We start from the raw sequence: 15,000 nt of genomic DNA on the forward strand, positions 1-15,000 counted from the left end.
TTATATATATATTTTTTTTTCATCTTTTGCTGTCGAAGCTTTGCTGGAAACGAAGTTGTTAAGCCTGTTATCTCTTTTATCATATTAAGCTTCGAATGTTTTCATATACAAATAACATACATATAAATGCATGCACACACAAACAAACAAACACACACACACTATGAATGCTATGCTATGTATGCATGTATATATATGTGTATATATATTATGTGTATATACATTTGTGTATGTATATATATATATATATATATATATATACTCGTTGCATGTGAGTTCCTGTCTCGCTACACACATATATAATATATATGTATATATATTATATATGAAATTATTTTTATATTATATATTATTATGTATATATTATATATATATATAATATGGTATGGTCATGTGTTGTGAATGGATGAGGACAGCTGTGTGAAAATGTCACACCCTATCAGTTGGGGGAACCTGCGGAAGAGGTAGACCCAGAAACACCTGGGATGAGGTGGTGAAGTACGACCTTCGAACATTGGGCCTCACTGAGGCAATGACAAGTGTCCGAGACCTTTGGACATATGCTGTGCTTGAGAAGACCCGGCAAGCCAATTGAGACCATAACCATGGCCTGTGCCACTGCTGTATAACCAACCCATTTAAGAGTACCCTTCAATCACTGGACAATAAACTATGCTTGCAAAGACCTGTTGAGGCAAGTGAAATCACTGTCATGGCCGATAGCAGTACTGCCTGATAAGCACCTGTGGCAGTGGAACATTAAAAACATTATTTGACCATGATCGTTGCCAGGGCTGCTGACTGGCTCCCATGCTGGTGGCATGTAAAAAGGCACCATTTGAATGTGGCTCCTGTGCAGGTGGAATGTAAAACGCACCATTTGAGCATGGCTGATGCCATTACCACCTATTTCTTTATTACCCACAAGGGCTAAATACAGAGGGGACAAACAAGGACAGACATAGGTATTAAGTCGATTACATCGACCCCAGTGCGTAACTGGTACTTAATTTATCGACCCCGAAAGGATGAAAGGCAAAGTCGACCTCAGCGGAATTTGAACTCACAACGTAACACAGACGAAATACCGCTAAGCATTTTGCCCCGCGTGCTAACATTTCTGCCAGCTCGCCGCCTTTACCACCTGACTGGCCCTCGTGCCGGTGGCACGTAAAAGCACCCACTACACTCTCAGAGTAGTTGGCGTAAGGAAGGGCATCCAGCTGTAGAAACTTTGCCAGATCAGATTGGAGACTGGTGGAGCCTTCTGGCTCTCCAGCCCCCACTCAAATCATCCAACCCATGCTAGCATGGAAAGCAGATGTTAAACAATGATTATGATGATGATGATACATATATATGTGTGTATCTATGTTTTGAATCCACTCACTAGGCTGTGGTCAGATTGAGGCTATAGTAGAAGACACTTGCCTAAGGTGTACAGTACCCTGGACAAATGTTTCTACTAATAACCATGGGCCAAAGAAAGTTTTGCGAGCAGATTAGGAAATCTCTGACATGTTTTTCCAACATGTACAACTTTGTAATTCCTATTAATGAAAGAAATGTGTAAAGGTGAATTAATAACACCAAACAATTTTCCAATTCCCCCTTTTGTTATATGCAGGGGTTGGACAAAATAATGGTGACACCTTAAAATTTCAAACAAATTTATTCTAATATGGTGTAGGACCGCCTTTGGCAGTAATTTCAGCTTGAATTCTACAAGTTTTGGATTTGTACAATGTTTGAATTGTTTCCAAAGGAATTTTTGTCCATTTTTCGGCTAAAACAGTCTCCAGTTCTTGTAGTGATGATGGTAGAGGATATTGACTCCTTACTTGTTTTTCTAAAATGCACAACAAATGTTCAATAACATTGAGATCTGGGGACTGTGGTGGCCAGATAAGATGTTCAACTTCACTAGAATGTTCCTTGCACCATTCAGTAACAACTTTAACTGTGTGATTTGGTGCATTATCATCCTGAAAGATTGCGTTTACCTCCGGAAACAGTTCCACAACCATAGGATGAATTTGATCAAGTAAAATGCTTAAATAGTCTTCACTATTAATTCTGCCATGAAGGGAAACCATTGGGCTGACAGATTTCCAAGATATAACCCCTCCAAATCATCACAGATCCTCCTCCATGTTTAACAGTTGGAACAAGGCAATTTGGGTCAATTGCTTCTTTTGGCTGTCTCCACACATATACTTGGCTGATGATCGGAAATAAGGTAAAGAATAACTCGTCCGAGAAAATAACATTCTTTCACTGTTCTAGGGACCAATTCCATAGGTTTTAACTCCACTCTAAACCTTTGCAACATTCGTTTTTGAAAGTAGTGGTTTTCTGATTGCAGCCCTCTCAAGAAATCCAGATTTGTGCAGCTCCCGGTGAACAGCTTTTGTGGAAACTGGGTTCTCAAAGTGGTCATTAAGCTCTACAGTAATTTTGGGAGCTGTAGTTTTGTGATCCTTTCTAACAATTTGCATAAGAGTCCGACAGTCCCTATCTGAAAGTTTTGGTTTTCTTCCAGAGTTTTGTTTTGATGAGGAGGTTTTTCCCTCTTTCTCAAAGGTTGACAGTACTTCTTGATACACCAAGCATTTCGGCTATTTTCATTATGCTAGCACCTGCCATACGAGTACCAACAATTTGACCTCTTTGAAAGTCTGATAGATCTGTCATTTTAAAGAATTTTAATTGCCTTTTTTGATGATATCTGAAAAAAACAGCAATTTTAGCCAAACATATTAAGCTACATTAATAATAAATAAAAAAAACATAAAAATAAACAAGCTTTTGACAGTTTTATAGATATATCAAAATTATGATACTATGATGCTAGGTGTTTCCATTATTTTGCCCAACCCCTGTGTATATGTATGTGTGTGGGTGCATGTGTGTGTGTTTATGTGTACCTTTGTCTAAGCATCACGTGATAGATATTACTGAGTGTCACCATTTTACAAGTAATATTATTGATTTCCAGTTAGCCATGAAAAGTGTGTCTAGCTATGGGAAAATATTACTTTGCTTTGAAAACAAATGAGGGTTGGGGACAGGAAGGACATCCAGCTGTAGAAATTCTCCCGCAGCAAATTCCAACAATGATGATGATGATTATGATGGTGGTGGTGACGATGATGTTTTTCACTTGGCATACGCTGATAATTTTATATACTTGTAACAAACAGAAATGTTTAAATGTTAAAATGTGGGAGACTCTAATGTGTCAGCTCTTCCATCTTTAAGATCAATGAAGCACATTTTGTATAATGTCTTCTGATATAATCTGTGCCGGGAAAAAAAGAAAAAAACGGGAAGGTCTCAGTTAGAATACCTTTGATGAAAAGTCTGCTTGATCAAGGGCTTACCTGGGGTTAAACAGCAGCATAGAGATAGTCAAAGCATTTTCCAGTTAAGATGCTGGATTTTGGTTTTCACCTGATGGGCTTAAATTGTAACCTTGTTGCATGTTACTGTAACTGCGTCTCTGCATGTATCTGTATTTGCGTTCCACCGGTATGTGTTTACATAATTGTACATTTCTCTATCTCCGACTGTGTCTACATACACTTGCACGCATCAGTAGATTTCTACAGCTATATATATACATATATAACGAATCCATACATATATAACGAATCCATGATTCGGATTACGTAAAAAGCGCTATCCAAATCGTGGACGATGCCAGCGTCGCCTCGACTGGCTTCCGTGCCGGTGGCACGTAAAAAGCACCATCCGAATCGTGGCCGATGCCAGTGCCGCCTCGACTGGCTTCCGTGCCGGTGGCACGTAAAATGCACCAATCCGACTGTGGCCGTTGCCAGCCTCGCCTGGCACCTGTGCAGGTGGCACGTAAAAAGCACCCACTACACTCAAGGAGTGGTTGGCGTTAGGAAGGGCATCCAGCTGTAGAAACACTGCCAGATAAGACTGGAGCCTGGTGCAGCCTTCTGGCTTCCCAGATCCCCGGCCGAACCGTCCAACCCATGCTAGCATGGAGAACGGACGTTAAACGATGATGATGATGATATGTGAGCATGTACATATGTGTCTCTAGCTCTTCCTCTCCATTCGCATCTTTGGATGTTTATGTATGTATACACTTGTGGAAGTGTACATATATATGGCTCTGTATGGTTTCAACTGACCAACGCATGAAAGAAAACCCTGAAATTACACACACCAAAGCTAACAGAGATATTTCAATGATGTTGGCTTCAGTTTAAAATTTTCTATAATTGTCTTTAGTTCTTGTTTTATTTCTCCACCTGTGTCTGCCAGCTTCATATGTTACATAACTTTCTTCACCATCCCCACCCCATACACTTTTTTCTCCTCACCGACCTACCTACCCCTCTTGCTCCTTCCCTCCACTCTCTTCTCTCTCTTTTTCTCTTGATCTTTATCTATCAAATTCCACTCTAGATGTTGGCATTTTTCCTTTTTGTCCTGCAGTTTCTATTTCTGTATTATAGACTCTTCACACTCTCTAATTTTATTACTCTCTCTCTCTCTCTCTCTCTCTCTCCATATATATATATATATACATACATACACACACACCACACACACACACATGTACATATATATATACACACTAACATAGATACATGTGTCTGCATATATACATATACAAATATATATGTGTATATATATATATACACACACACACATGTATATATATACATACACATATGTATATATATATATATTTATATATATATATATACACACACACACACACATATATATATACACATATACATACAAATATATATGTGTGTGCATGTGTATATATATATATATATATATTATATATATATATATATGTAAAATGTGTATATTCTCTTTCTCTCTGTATATGTGTGCATGCGTGATTGTAATTTATTTTTGTAAACATTAATTTCTTCTGTAGTTAATTAAGCAGAGTTCTTTTTCCCTGAGTCTTTATATGATTAAACTGATACCATGGTCCTAACACAAATATCCAACCTATGTCACTATGGCACACGGGCACAGAACGATGATTACAATGAGGATAGTGGTGGTGGTGATGATGATTGGGACGATGATGATGATCCACTGTGTTACGTTTATCTGAGTTCCTTCTCACCTGAGCGAGATCATGGTAAGGATTGTCACATGGTTATGCTCTCCATTTCTCTCCCTCTCTCTCTCTCTCTTTCATACACACACACACACACACATGCATGCAATGTGAAACACTCAGATGTTTTCTTCCCCCTGTTTTTGACCCCCAAAGCATCAAAGTCTTGTTTGTTGTGATCGTAGCAAGTGCAAGCTTCTCCAAAGACATCCCTCTGTGCTTTGGCAATCTAACAACGGTCTCCACCTTCAACAAGGACACCTCATGCAGCAAGCATGCACTTTCTTCAATGAACAGAGGCTGTAAAAACACCCTCCGCACGTGCACGTGTGTGTGTGTGTGTGTGTAAGTGCAATTCTGCAATAACAACAAGAACATTACTGGTGTTGATGTTGTTGTTGCTGCAGAGTTTCTTATTAATGTTTGGTTCCAGAAGAATGAAAGCCAACATTAACTCTGCAGGGATGTGAATACAGAATATGCACAGGATGTAACTTAGTACTGTAATGCATTGAATCTGTTGCTCTACTGACTCCTCATCCTCCGACACTTGTTGTTGTTGTTGTTATCATTATTATTGTTATTATCATTATTATTATTATCATTATTATTATCATCATTATTGTTGTTATTATTATTATTAACATTATTATTATTATTAACATTATTATTATTATTATTATTATCATTATTGTTGTTGTTGTTACTGTTATTATTATTATTATTGTTGTTGTTATTGTTATTGTTATTATTATTGTTGTTATTATTATTGTTGTTATTGTTATTATTATCATTATTATTATTATCGTTATTATTATCATTGTTATTATTATTGTTATTATTGTTATTATTATCATTCTTGTTATTATTATTATTATCATCATTATTGTTATTATTAATATCATTATTGTTGTTGTTACTGTTATTATTATTATTATTGTTGTTGTTGTTGTTAAGGTCATTAGCATGCTAAGCAAAATGCTTAGCGTTATTTCATTTGTCCTTGCATTCTGATTTCAAATTCCGCCATAGTTGGCTTCACCTTACATCCTTCCAGAGTTGGTAAAATAAGTACCAGTTGGACACTGGGGTCGATATAATCACTATCCCCTCCCCTAACATTTCAGGCCTTGTGCCTTTAGTACAGTGATTCCTAAAGAGGGTGGGGGTGGTAAAAAAGGGGTGGGTGAGGGAAAGTGAAAAAAATGAGGTGGGGGAGGTGAAGGAAAATGGAGTGGCCAAAAGGGGACAATGGATGTAAAAAAGAAAAATACCCCAAATAATGGGTTAATTATGTAAAGTTTTATTTGTGAAATATAGTTGTTTTGAATTTGCTGCAGAAGTGGTCTATGTATGTGGGTGCAAATGGTGGGGTGGGTGCTAGAGCATAAAGGAGCGGCACCCTGCAAAAGTTTGGAAACCACTGCTTTAGTAAATAGGGATTATTATTATTATCATTATTATTTCTTTATTGCCCACAAGGGGGTAAACATAGAGGGGACAAACAAGGACAAAGGAGTTAAGTCAATTACATCGACCCCAATGCGTAACTGGTACTTAATTTATCGACCCCGAAAGGATGAAAGGCAAAGTCGACCTTGACAGAATTTGAACTCAGAATGTAGCGACAGACGAAATACCGCTAAGCATTTCGCCCGGCGTGCTAACAGTTCTGCCAGCTCGCCGCCCTATCATTATTATGGTAGCATGCTGGTAAAATTGTTAGCACCCTGGACAAAATGCTTAGTGGCATTTCATCCGTCTGCTCATTCTGAGTTCAAATTCCACTGATATCAGGGTTGCCTTTCATTCGTTCAGGGTGGATAAAATAAGAACTGAGGTCGATGTAATTGATTTCCCCCTCCTCTCAAAGACTGCTACCCCTGTGTCAAAATTCGAAAACACGAAGGCACCAAGCTGGCAGAATTGTTATCAAACCAAAAATGCTTTGTGGTGTTTCTTCCAGGTAAATGTTCTGAGTCCAAATTTCACTGAGATCAACTTTACTTTTCATCCTTTTGGAGTTTCTAAAATAAGTACCAGGTTGACCTTGGGGTCAATATAATCAACTTACCTCTCCTCCCAAATTTTAGGCTTTGTACCAATAGTAGAAAGGATTATCATTGTTTACAACCATATCACTTTGAAAACACTGGTTCTCGCCCGATCATCAAAGTTAAGCAAAGTCGAGCCTAGTTTGTACTTAGATGGGTGACCGCTTGGGAAACTAGGTGCTGTAAACATAAAAGATAAATGCTATAGGCATAGGAGTGGCTGTGTGGTAAGTAGCTTGCTTACGAACCACAGGGTTCCGGGTTCAGTCCCACTGCGTGGCACCTTGGGCAAGTGTCTTCTGCTATAGTCTCAGGCCGACCAAAGCCTTGTTAGTGGATTTGGTAGACGGAAACTGAAAGAAGCCTGTTGTATATATATACATGTATATATGTGTATGTGTGTGTTTATATATTGTGTGTCTGTGTTTGTCCCACCAACATCACTTCACATTCGATGCTGGTGTGTTTACGCCCCCATAACTTAATGGTTCAGCAAACGAGGCCGATAGAATAAGTACTAGGCTTACAAAGAATAAGTCCTGGGGTTGATTTTCTCGACTAAAGGTGGTGCTCCAGCATGGCCACAGTCAAATGACTGAAGCAAGGGAAAGAGTACAGCACTGTTTAGAGTATTGTCACTATTTAGCCTAGATTGATCTATTTTGTCATGATGTATCTAAACCATTTGAGCTGAAGAAGCAGAACAATAAAATAATTATATCTTGCAATCAACAGACATGTTTGTCCAGTCCCAGGCAAAACCAAAATCATCACGGTCCCCATTGTGACTTCATAGCAAGATCCTCTCTGGCTCAAATTACATTCACACATCCATCGCAGATAGATGCATCTTCATTTATTTTTGATCCTTCCCTTCAAACACTCATTCATTGAAATCAACGGTGGGGTGACCATCGCCGTCATTTTTATTATTGGTTTCTTTCTTGCTTGGCATCACTATGCCATTCCTGGTGGGGAAAGAATAGCTGTGATATTCATGCCTTTCTAAGAAAATTAATGCCCTACAGTGAAGTGAATGCCTTAGAAATTGCTGTTATTATTTGTTGTTGGTATGTGAGTGGAATCATTTTAGTATTGTGTAAAACAAAAAAATCATTATAGAGGAGGAATTTGTTATGTATAATTGGTCTATACTATAATAAAGAAAGCTACTCGTTAATTAATTATATATAAAAAAAATAAATGCACCCTTTTAAAGCCTAGCCAGGATCATGGGCCCGGTTTCCCGGTTTCTATGGCATATGTGTTCCCCAGCTGGATGGGATGCAAAGTCCATTGCAGCATTACTCATTTTTGCCAGCTGAGTGGACTGGAGCAACGTGAAATGAAGTGTTTTGCTCAAGAACACAATGCGGTGCCCAGTTCAGGAATCAAAACCACAATCTTACAATCATGGTGCTGACAACCTAACCACTAAGCCACGCACCTTCACAATTAATTATATATAACTTTTACCAAAAGAAAGCAATTATTAAAGTCTACACTGTCTAGAAAATTCTTATTAATTCCTGTTGTAATATATTTCTCTTATCAAAATTATTAAAATATTTTTCATTTCTAGTTGTTATACACACTTGCAGATATGCATATCAGCAGTTTTGCATAAAAGACATAATTTATATTAGCAGAAAACCACCTGGAGGGCAGTGTTTCTGCCTGTAGAAATAACAGAGTGTCCATTAAATAAATGCTCTGCTGTATTTACAACAGTTAATTATTGCAACACTTTATGAGCTCTCATTTTAAATCTCAGCCATGTCGACTTTGCCACTGGTGATAAAAGAGACACAAATAATGAACTAAGGTCAAATCTATTCAATTATCTCTACTCTATCTCAAGTCAACCCTTCTTATATTACTGGCCTTTTCCCCCCACCAATGTTAATTACTACTACTACTACTACTACTACTACTACTACTACTACTACTACCACCACCAGCACTACTACTTCTACTACTACTACCACCACCACCACCACCACCACCACTACTACTACTTCTACTACCACCACCACCACTACTACTACTTCTGCTACTACTACATGCAGCTTGGTAGCAAGTCTGTTTTGTATTTACACCAGGATCAATTGTAACCCATCATCTCTCAGGGATTGATGATATAAGCTTACCAGCAACTTTGTGAGTTTCATTAAATTTGAATCAGCCACTGCTTGTTATGTGTTACCTTTATAGATACAACCTTGTGGTTGTAATCAAAAGTAATTGTTGTCCGTACTGCTGTTCAGGTGTGACAAATGTACTGGTGGAGTTTGACGATAATAATCTAGACCTCATCGTTTATTGTGCATATTTGCAATAATTACGCATTTAAACTACATTTAATTTGATTTCATTTCTGATTGTCCTCATATGGCCTTACTCCTGCAAACATGATGTAGATATAATACTGTAAATATACATACTGTAAATATACACTCTGAAGATGAAGATAATAGCCAGAAATGTAATAATCTTATTGATGGTGGTTCCTTTTTGATATTTGAGACATTAATACACAGGAATGGTTATTAGTTGAGGGTTACCTTAAAATGAAAGCCTTGGACTTCTCAGGCAGTCTGCTATATGTACTTAATAGTTTCTCTTGTCTAGATAATCTAATTAGTACTGGAGCAGAGGCATGATGCTGTATGTTATGGCACACCTCTCCCAGCCATGCTAGTTGGACAAATTGAAGTCATACCATTATTGATGGTGAGGATGATGATTGCTATTATATATTACAAATATATATATTTACTTGCAACAATTATTATTATTATTATCATTATTGAGTGAGAGAGCAGTGCATGCCATCAAAGTGACACTGGGGTAAAATATATGAAGCCCAGCATACCCATCGTAACTACCCATCTGATAAGGGTACACCAGGCACATACATCACAACCATGTGTGTGTGATATGGTGATCCCATATCAAGACAAACAGCACATGACCTTGCAGGTGGGGCCCTATTATTATTATTACTGAGCGAGAGAGCAGCGTATGCCATCAAAGTGACACTGGGGTAAAATATACGAAGCCCAGTATACCCATCATGACTACCCATCTGATAAGAGTACACTAGGCACATGCATCACAACCATTTGTGCGTGACATGGTGATCTCATATCAAGATAAACAGCACATGGCCTTGCAGGTGGGGCCCAGTTAGAATTTTCGTCAGGTCGAGTAACCCATCCCGCTCAAAATGTCCCTGAATAAGGATTTCTTAAGGATGTTGAACAAACTACCCATGTTTCCAAATGTGAATTATTCAAATCCCAAAGAATTCCTTTCAACACATGCGCCGCCCCGACTGGCTTCTGTGCCGGTGGCACATAAAAAGCACCATCCGAACGTGGCCGATGCCAGCACCACCCCGACTGGCTCTTGTGCCAGTGACACATAAAAAGCACCATCCGAACGTGGCCGATGCCAGCGCCGCCCCGACTGGCTCCTGTGCCAGTGGCACATAAAAAACACCATCCGAACGTGGCCGATGCCAGCACCGCCCCGACTGGTTTCTGTGCCGGTGACATATAAAAAGCACCATCCGAACGTGGCCGATGCCAGCTCTGCCCCGACTGGCTCCTGTGCCAGTGGCACATAAAAAGCACCATCTGAACGTGGCCGATGCACCATCCGAACGTGGCCGATGCCAGCGCCGCCCCGACTGGCTTCTGTGCCGAGGCACATAAAAAGCACCATCCGATCGTGGCTGATGCCAGCGCCGGTGGCACATAAAAAGCACCATCCAATCGTGGCCGATGCCAGCGCCGCCCCGACTGGCTTCTGTGCCAGTGGCACATAAAAAGCACCATCTGAACGTGGCCGATGCCAGCACCGCCCCGACTGGCCTCTGTGCCGGTGGCACATAAAAAGCACCATCTGAACGTGGCCGATGCCAGCCAGTGCCACCCCGACTGGCTTCTGTGCCGGTGGCACATAAAAAGCACCATCCGAACGTGGCCGTAGCCAGCGCCGCCCCGACTGGCTTCCGTGCCGGTGGCACGTTAAAAGCTCCAACTGATCGTGGCCGATGCCGGACCCCCCTGGCACCTGTGCAGGTGGCACGTAAAAAGCACCCACTACACTCGCGGAGTGGTTGGCGTTAGGAAGGGCATCCAGCTGTAGAAACTCTGCCAGATCAGACTGGAGCCTGGTGCAGCCCCTGGCTTCCCAGACCCCGGTCGAACCGTCCAACCCGTGCTAGCGCGGAAAACGGACGTTAAACGATGATGATGATGGCTATGGCGCTTCACCAATATTTCTGCACATGATCAGAGATGCACATATCATCAGCCACTAAGGAATATGGTCAACTGGTTATGGTCAAACAACTGACAAGCAAATCTGTGGTATTGAGCAGAATATTTGCTATAGCCCATCTTTTATACCAAGACAAAACACTATATATGATATCACTTCCAGTCAGTTAATATCAGAAGCCACGAGAGCCACTGCCTGGTACTGCATCAGTGCAATTATTATTATTATTGTTATTATCATCATTATTATTATCATTATTATTATTACTACTGCCTTAGTAAAGGTATTGTTGTCAGTCATGGTTGTTTGTTTGACTGTGGTCAAGATATCTTAAGAACTGCTGGATGGATTCAGATGAAACTTTTAGGGATGTTTGACCTTGTGACTGGCATGAGCTGATTAGTTTTGGGATTGATCCAGTACCGGACAAGGATTCTGGGACATTTTTCCATTTTTTTTACTTAATTTTTGAGAGCAGTTGGGTTAATTTTAGTATTCTTGTTTGTGAGTGCAGTTGAGTTTATTTCAGATATTCTCATTTTAAAAATCATCTCTGTCCCACCCTGTGTACCTTTGTAAGCCCTCTTACTTCACAACATCTTTGTGTATTTCTACTTGTCTTCAAGCCCTTGTGGCTAATAGACAAGATGCTGTTGTTGTCATTGTGTTTTTTATTGCCATCCTAATCAAAAATCAAAATGAAATGCAATGACGGGCACGAGCACCATACGAGCGTGATCGTTGACAGAGCGGCTAACCGGCTTCTGTGCCAGTGGCACATAAAAGGCACCATTCGAGTGTGATCATTACCAGCATCACCTCCCTGGCACTTGTGCTCCGTGCTAGTAGGGTACTAAGAACACCATCCGAGCATGATCATTGCCAGAGTGGCTAACTGGCTTCTGTGCCAGTGGCACATAAAAGGCACCATTCGAGTGTGATCGTTACCAGCATCACCTCCCTGGCACTTGTGCTTCGTGCTAGTAGGGTGCTTAGAGCACCATCTGAGCATGATTGTTGCCAGTGCGGCTAATTGGCTTCCGTGCCGGTGGCATGTAGGAGGCACCATTCAAGTGTGATCGTTACCAGCATCACCTCCCTGGCACTTGTGCTCCGTGCTAATAGGGTGCTTAGAGCACCATCCGAGCATGATTGTTGCCAGTGCGGCTAATTGGCTTCCGTGCCGGTGGCATGTAGGAGGCACCATTCAAGTGTGATCGTTACCAGCATCACCTCCCTGGCACTTGTGCTCCGTGCTAATAGGGTGCTTAGAGCACCATCCGAGCATGATTGTTGCCAGTGCGGCTAATTGGCTTCCGTGCCGGTGGCATGTAGGAGGCACCATTCAAGTGTGATCGTTACCAGCATCACCTCCCTGGCACTTGTGCTTCGTGCTAGTAGGGTGCTTAGAGCACCATCCGAGCATGATTGTTGCCAGTGCGGCTAATTGGCTTCCGTGCCGGTGGCATGTAGGAGGCACCATTCGAGCGGGATTGTTACCAGCATCGCCTTACTGGATTCTGTGCCGTTGGCATGTGTAAAAAGATTCGAGCAAGGTTGTTGCCAGTACCGCCTGACTGACCCCCGTGCCATGGCACGTAAAAAGCACCCACTACACTCTCGGAGTGGTTGGCATTAGGAAGGGCATCCAGCTGTAGAAACTCTGCCAAATCAAGATTGGAGCCTGGTACAGCCACCTGGTTCCCCAGCCCTCAGTCAAACCGTCCAACCCATGCTAGCGGACGTTAAACAATGATGAGGATGATGATGATGATCTTCATTTTCATTGATCTACCTTTATTTCTCTTTTAAAAAAAAGCCAAAACAGAGCGAATAAATTAAGTTTTAAGACGAAAATTATCCACAAAATGAATGAAATAAATAAAGAAAATACACAGAATGTAACTACAGAAAAATACAAAAGGAGACCTTGTGATGCTGGTATTTCTCCTTATTCGGCGGGAAACAAGGCAATTTTAGTATTGTCAGCTTGAGTCATATAGAAATATGCAGTGTGGTCGGTAGTTTGTGCTGGTATTAAATGGCTCATTTCATTTTATATGTATATAGTAATTGGTTGTGTCGATGGTGATGGAGTTGGTGGTGGTGGCATTGTTGGTGATGGTGGCGGTTATTAATTTAGTTAAGTGCTTCATTCTCCTGATATTCATCCATTATTTTCATCCAATAAGAATCCATCAAGTCTTCCGCTACACACTCACACACGCACATGCATACACACACTCACTTTCTCACACACACACACACTCACGCACACACCATTCAGATTGTAGGCTTGCTTTGAGCTACTACCAAACCCTGTTGTTCTATTGAAAATGTTGTTGTTGTTGTTGTTTCACCTCAAATCAGCTTTGACACAGCAGACCTATGATCAAAGATGTTCCAGTTATAATCATCCGATTGTTTTCTCAGATACAGTGTATCTTGGACTACATTATTCAAAGTGCTGCCTTCCCCACCTTCACTTATAGCCAGTAAAGTGTGACATGTGGAAGATTTGGCTACCACTTGTGGCAAGTCAAGTGACTGTGTAACTCTTCAGCTCACTCATGCTGCTATTTTTAGGATGGTCACTCATTAGTCTCTTCACCATTCACACTCATTCACTCAACCCTCACACTCCAATCACCATGTCTCCCCTTATACTCTTGCTTCTGTCATCTTACTACCCTGGCCCTGCTCTTATCTCTCTCTCTCTCTCTCTTATTCACTCCATCTTAATTACAAAAAAAATAAAGTTACTGTTTTGAGACGTATTGACACGTAAAGGCGTATAAATTCCCCACCTGGATGGGAGGACACCTGCTCGTCACAGGATCACTCATTTTTGTCAGCAGAGTTGACTGGAGGGAAGTGAAATGAAGGGTTTTGCTCAAGAACACAACCATTGCCTGGCCCAGGAATTGAAACTACGATCTTATGATCTTGTGTCCATCTTAATTGCATTACCTTGAAAGCTGTATGAGAGTGAGACATAGTGTCTGAGGGAGAGAGAGCTGGTAATTTTGAGGACTGAGAGAGCAATGGTGAGAGAAAGGTGTGGTGTGAGGCTGTTTGATAAGAGGAGGACTGAGGATTTGATGGGGATGCTAGGATCGGAGGAAGCGGTGGAATGGTTGGCAAGAGCGAATGGGGTGAGGTGGTATAGGCGCCGAGCTGGCAGAACCGTTAGCATGTCGGGCAAAATGCGTAGCCGTATTTCGTCTGCCGTTACGTTCTGAGTTCACATTCCGCTAAGGTCGACTTTGCCTTTCATCCTTTCGGGGTCGATAGATTAAGTACCAGTTATGTACTAAGGTCGATATCATTGACTTAATCTGTTTGTCTGTCCTTGTTTGTCCTCTCTGTGTTTAGCCCCTTGTGGGTAGTAAAGAAAGAAGTATGGGCATGTGTTGAGGAGGGCTGAAGAGCATGTTCTGAGGAGGGTGATTGCGTTTGAGGTAAATGGAACGTGAAACCAAGGTGAACCGAAGAAAAGGTGGCAAGCAAGAAAGCTGCACCAGCTTCCAC

The 15,000-nt window shown here is 41.0% G+C and overlaps 1 protein-coding gene and 1 non-coding gene across 2 annotated transcripts in view; both read left to right on the plus strand.

The window, feature by feature from the left end:
* LOC115210623 (polyribonucleotide nucleotidyltransferase 1, mitochondrial-like) overlaps positions 1 to 15,000 on the plus strand; it is a 578,459-nt gene that overhangs the window by 488,314 nt on the left and 75,145 nt on the right. The gene's annotated exons all lie outside the window — the stretch shown is intronic.
* On the plus strand, positions 7,251 to 7,368 carry LOC115211227. The gene has a single exon (XR_003881547.1). It is a non-coding gene; the product is annotated as a 5S ribosomal RNA (ribosomal RNA).

Source organism: Octopus sinensis, linkage group LG4 (genome assembly GCF_006345805.1).
Source record: "Octopus sinensis linkage group LG4, ASM634580v1, whole genome shotgun sequence".
In the NCBI taxonomy this organism is placed as follows: domain Eukaryota; kingdom Metazoa; phylum Mollusca; class Cephalopoda; order Octopoda; family Octopodidae; genus Octopus; species Octopus sinensis.